Below are 5,000 nucleotides of genomic sequence, written 5' to 3'. Positions count from 1 at the left end.
CTAGTAGTTCCTAGTGGTTCCTAGTGGTTCCTAGTGGTTCCTGGTTCTCCAGCAGGACCAGAACCAGTAGTTCCTAGTAGTTCCTAGTGGTTCCTAGTGGTTCCTGGTGGTTCCTGGTTCTCCAGCAGGACCAGAACCAGTAGTTCCTAGTGGTTCCTGCTGGTTCCTAGTAGTTCCTAGTGGTTCCTAGTGGTTCCTAGTGGTTCCTGGTGGTTCCTGGTTCTCCAGCAGGACCAGAACCAGTAGTTCCTAGTAGTTCCCAGTGGTTCCTGCTGGTTGCCCTGTGGTTCCACGGCTTGTGAGTTTAAATCTATTTAGGTCTGATTGTTGTTCTGCAGGATTTAAGCTCCTGTTAAAGTGGCGTCTAAATGTGGGTTCCTCCTGGTTCTCCAGCAGGAACCAGAACCAGTAGTTGCAGTAGTTGCAGTAGTTGCAGTAGTTCCAGTAGTTGCAGTAGTTGCAGTAGTTGCAGTAGTTGCAGTAGTTGCAGTAGTTCCAGTAGTTGCAGTAGTTGCAGTAGTTGCAGTAGTTGCAGTAGTTCCAGTAGTTCCAGTAGTTCCAGTAGTTGCAGTAGTTGCAGTAGTTCCAGTAGTTCCAGTAGTTCCAGTAGTTCCAGTAGTTGCAGTAGTTCCAGTAGTTGCAGTAGTTCCAGTAGTTGCAGTAGTTGCAGTAGTTCCAGTAGTTCCAGTAGTTGCAGTAGTTCCAGTAGTTCCAGTAGTTCCAGTAGTTCCAGTAGTTGCAGTAGTTCCAGTAGTTGCAGTAGTTCCAGTTGTTGCAGTAGTTGCAGTAGTTCCAGTAGTTCCAGTAGTTGCAGTAGTTGCAGTAGTTGCAGTAGTTGCAGTAGTTGCAGTAGTTGCAGTAGTTCCAGTAGTTGCAGTAGTTGCAGTAGTTGCAGTAGTTGCAGTAGTTCCAGTAGTTGCAGTAGTTGCAGTAGTTGCAGTAGTTCCAGTAGTAGCAGTAGTTGCAGTAGTTGCAGTAGTTGCAGTAGTTGCAGTAGTTGCAGTAGTTGCAGTAGTTGCAGTAGTTCCAGTAGTTGCAGTAGTTGCAGTAGTTGCAGTAGTTGCAGTAGTTGCAGTTGCAGTAGTTGCAGTTGTTGCAGTAGTTGCAGTAGTTGCAGTAGTTGCAGTAGTTCCAGTAGTTCCAGTAGGTGCAGTAGTTCCAGTAGTTGCAGTAGTTGCAGTAGTTCCAGTAGTTCCAGTAGTTGCAGTAGTTGCAGTAGTTCCAGTAGTTGCAGTAGTTCCAGTAGTTGCAGTAGTTGCAGTAGTTCCAGTAGTTGCAGTAGTTGCAGTAGTTGCAGTAGTTGCAGTAGTTGCAGTAGTTGCAGTAGTTGCAGTAGTTGCAGTAGTTGCAGTAGTTGCAGTAGTTGCAGTAGTTGCAGTAGTTGCAGTAGTTGCAGTAGTTGCAGTAGTAGTAGTAGTTGCAGTAGGTGCAGTAGTTGCAGTAGTTCCAGTAGTTGCAGTAGTTGCAGTAGTTGCAGTAGTTGCAGTAGTTGCAGTAGTTACAGTAGTTGCAGTAGTTGCAGTAGTTCCAGTAGTTGCAGTAGTTGCAGTAGTTGCAGTAGTTGCAGTAGTTGCAGTAGTTGCAGTAGTTGCAGTAGTTGCAGTAGTTGCAGTAGTTGCAGTAGTTGCAGTAGTTGCAGTAGTTCCAGTAGTTGCAGTAGTTCCAGTAGTTGCAGTAGTTGCAGTAGTTGCAGTAGTTCCAGTAGTTGCAGTAGTTCCCAGCAGCCTCTCAGATCTGAGGTTGTGAGTTTAAATCTATTTCAGTCTGATTGTTGTTCTGCAGGATTTACACTCCGGGTTAGAGGAGGCTGATGGAACTAAATCTGGTTCCTAGTAGTTCTCCGGCTTGTGAGTTTAAATCTATTTAGGTCTGATTATTATTCTGCTGCAGGATTTACACTCCAGGTTAGTGACGGCTGATGGAACTAAATCTGGTTCAGTGAAAAAACAAAAACGGACTCTATTCATTCTATTCTAGTTTTCACTCTGGAAAAATCTCTCTCTGTTTAAAGTTGAAGTAAAAATAGTTTGTTAATTTAAAGTCTCTGCAGATCAGAGTTTGTTCCTCTAAACTGGTGCTGATGTCTTGTATCTTGATGCTCCGGACAGAAAACTCTGCGTTGGGTTTTATAGACTGGAAACTGGAAGAAGATTCTTAAATCCTGCAGCCATTAGTTACCTAGTTACTTAGTTACTTACTCTACTTACTTATTAACTTATTACTTACTTATCTACTAACTAACTTACTAATTTACTAATTTACTGACTCACTTATGATCAATCAGTTCTCATGAGTTTATCTGGTTCATCTTTATTGTGTCGTGTGAACAAATGTATGAAGTTTATTAGTTTCTCCTCAGTTACATTCAATTCAATTCTATTCAGTTCAGTTCAGGTTTCATCAGTTTTCAGCAGAACGGGGATTCAGACTAACGGATTATCCAATAATAAGTTATCAAATCAATACTATCTATAGTTGAAGATTCCAGTAACTCCTGCTGGGGTTTGGGGATCCGGAGCTACAGCTAACTTTACTTCTTCACTTATATTTTAGTCTGTGTGGGACAGAGAGTTCTGAGATCAGACCTGGATAAACATGAGAAACACGATACATCCATGCATTTCAGCTTTCAATTCAATTCAATTCAATTCAATTCAATTCAATTCAATTCAATTCAATTCAATTCAATTCAATTCAATTCAATTCCATTCAATTCAATTCAATTTTATTTGTATAGCGTTTATTATCCAGGATCTTTCCAGAACCAGAACATGATCATAAACCGCCGAGCAATTATTACATAAACAATGGAGGTAAAAACTCCTTAGAAGGACCAGGTCCAGGTCCAGGATCATGATTATTCTAGTCTGGTCCTGCAGCTACGACTACTGACTCTAACACTAGAGTTTAACTCTTTCAGGGAAGATTTCTGCTTCTTAAATCCTTCTGGGGGTTTTGGAGACCCGGTCTCCCTCACATTCCTCCTCATGTATAAATAGTTCCAGATAGTGAAGGGTTAGGGTTGGTGATAGTGGAGGTTCCTCACTTCCTGTCCCCCGGGGGTCCTGGTCCTGTTCCTGGTCCTGGTCCTGGTCCAGGTCCTGGTCCTGGTCCTGATAGTGAAGGGTTAGGGTTGGTGATAGTGGAGTCTCTGAGGTCTCCCTCACTTCCTGTCCCCCGGGGGTCCAGGTCCTGGTCCTGGTCCTGGACCTGGTCCTGGTCCTGATAGTGAAGGGTTAGGGTTGGTGATAGTGGAGTCTCTGAGGTCTCCCTCACTTCCTGTCCCCCGGAGGTCCTGGTCCTGGTCCTGGTCCTGGTCCTGATAGTGAAGGGTTAGGGTTGGTGATAGTGAAGGGTTAGGGTTGGTGATAGTGGAGGTCTCTGAGGTCTCCCTCACTTCCTGTCCCCCGGGGGTCCTGGTCCTGGTCCTGGTCCTGGTCCTGATAGTGAAGGGTTAGGGTTGGTGATAGTGGAGGTCTCTGAGGTCTCCCTCACTTCCTGTCCCCCGGGGGTCCTGGTCCTGGTCCTGGTCCTGATAGTGAAGGGTTAGGGTTGGTGATAGTGAAGGGTTAGGGTTGGTGATAGTGAAGGGTTAGGGTTGGTGATAGTGGAGGGTTAGGGTTGGTGATAGTGGAGTCTTGGAGGTTCCTCACTTCCTGTCCCCCGGGGGTCCTGGTCCAGGTCCAGATCCTGGTCCTGGTCCTGGTCCTGATAGTGAAGGGTTAGGGTTGGTGATAGTGGAGGGTTAGGGTTGGTGATAGTGGAGGGTTAGGGTTGGTGATAGTGGAGGGTTAGGGTTGGTGATAGTGAAGGGTTAGGGTTAGTGATAGTGAAGGGTTAGGGTTGGTGATAGTGAAGGGTTAGGGTTAGTGATAGTGAAGGGTTAGGGTTGGTGATAGTGAAGGGTTAGGGTTGGTGATAGTGAAGGGTTAGGGTTGGTGATAGTGAAGGGTTAGGGTTGGTGATAGTGGAGGGTTAGGGTTGGTGATAGTGAAGGGTTAGGGTTAGTGATAGTGAAGGGTTAGGGTTGGTGATAGTGAAGGGTTAGGGTTGGTGATAGTGAAGGGTTAGGGTTGGTGATAGTGAAGGGTTAGGGTTGGTGATAGTGGAGGGTTAGGGTTGGTGATAGTGAAGGGTTAGGGTTGGTGATAGTGAAGGGTTAGGGTTGGTGATAGTGGAGGGTTAGGGTTGGTGATAGTGAAGGGTTAGGGTTGGTGATAGTGAAGGGTTAGGGTTGGTGATAGTGAAGGGTTAGGGTTGGTGATAGTGGAGGTTCCTCACTTCCTGTCCCCCGGAGGTCTGGGGGGGGGACCAGTTCTGGTCCTGGTCCTGATAGTGAAGGGTTAGGGTTGGTGATAGTGGAGGTTCCTCACTTCCTGTCCCCCAGAGGTCCTGGTCCTGATAGTGAAGGGTTAGGGTTGGTGATAGTGGAGGGTTAGGGTTGGTGATAGTGAAGGGTTAGGGTTGGTGATAGTGAAGGGTTAGGGTTGGTGATAGTGAAGGGTTAGGGTTGGTGATAGTGAAGGGTTAGGGTTGGTGATAGTGAAGGGTTAGGGTTGGTGATAGTGGAGGGTTAGGGTTGGTGATAGTGAAGGGTTAGGGTTGGTGATAGTGGAGGGTTAGGGTTGGTGATAGTGAAGGGTTAGGGTTGGTGATAGTGAAGGGTTAGGGTTGGTGATAGTGGAGGGTTAGGGTTGGTGATAGTGAAGGGTTAGGGTTGGTGATAGTGAAGGGTTAGGGTTGGTGATAGTGAAGGTCTCTGAGGTCTCCCTCACTTCCTGTCCCCCGGAGGTCCTGGTTCTGGTCCTGGTCCTGGTCCTGATAGTGAAGGGTTAGGGTTGGTGATAGTGAAGGGTTAGGGTTGGTGATAGTGAAGGGTTAGGGTTGGTGATAGTGAAGGGTTAGGGTTGGTGATAGTGAAGGGTTAGGGTTGGTGATAGTGAAGGGTTAGGGTTGGTGATAGTGAAGGGTTAGGGTTGGTGATAGTGAAGGGTTAGGGT

The 5,000-nt window shown here is 46.4% G+C and overlaps 2 protein-coding genes across 8 annotated transcripts in view; one reads left to right on the top strand and one right to left on the bottom strand.

The window, feature by feature from the left end:
* The window catches only part of LOC133419832 (NACHT, LRR and PYD domains-containing protein 12-like), a 211,603-nt gene that overhangs the window by 33,168 nt on the left and 173,435 nt on the right, over window positions 1-5,000 (bottom strand). The window lies entirely within an intron of this gene.
* The window catches only part of LOC133419826 (rho GTPase-activating protein 23-like), a 74,101-nt gene that overhangs the window by 4,518 nt on the left and 64,583 nt on the right, over window positions 1-5,000 (top strand). The window lies entirely within an intron of this gene.

Source organism: Cololabis saira, chromosome 19, assembly GCF_033807715.1.
Source record: "Cololabis saira isolate AMF1-May2022 chromosome 19, fColSai1.1, whole genome shotgun sequence".
NCBI lineage: Eukaryota > Metazoa > Chordata > Actinopteri > Beloniformes > Belonidae > Cololabis > Cololabis saira.
This window is presented reverse-complemented; position numbering and strand designations above follow the sequence as displayed.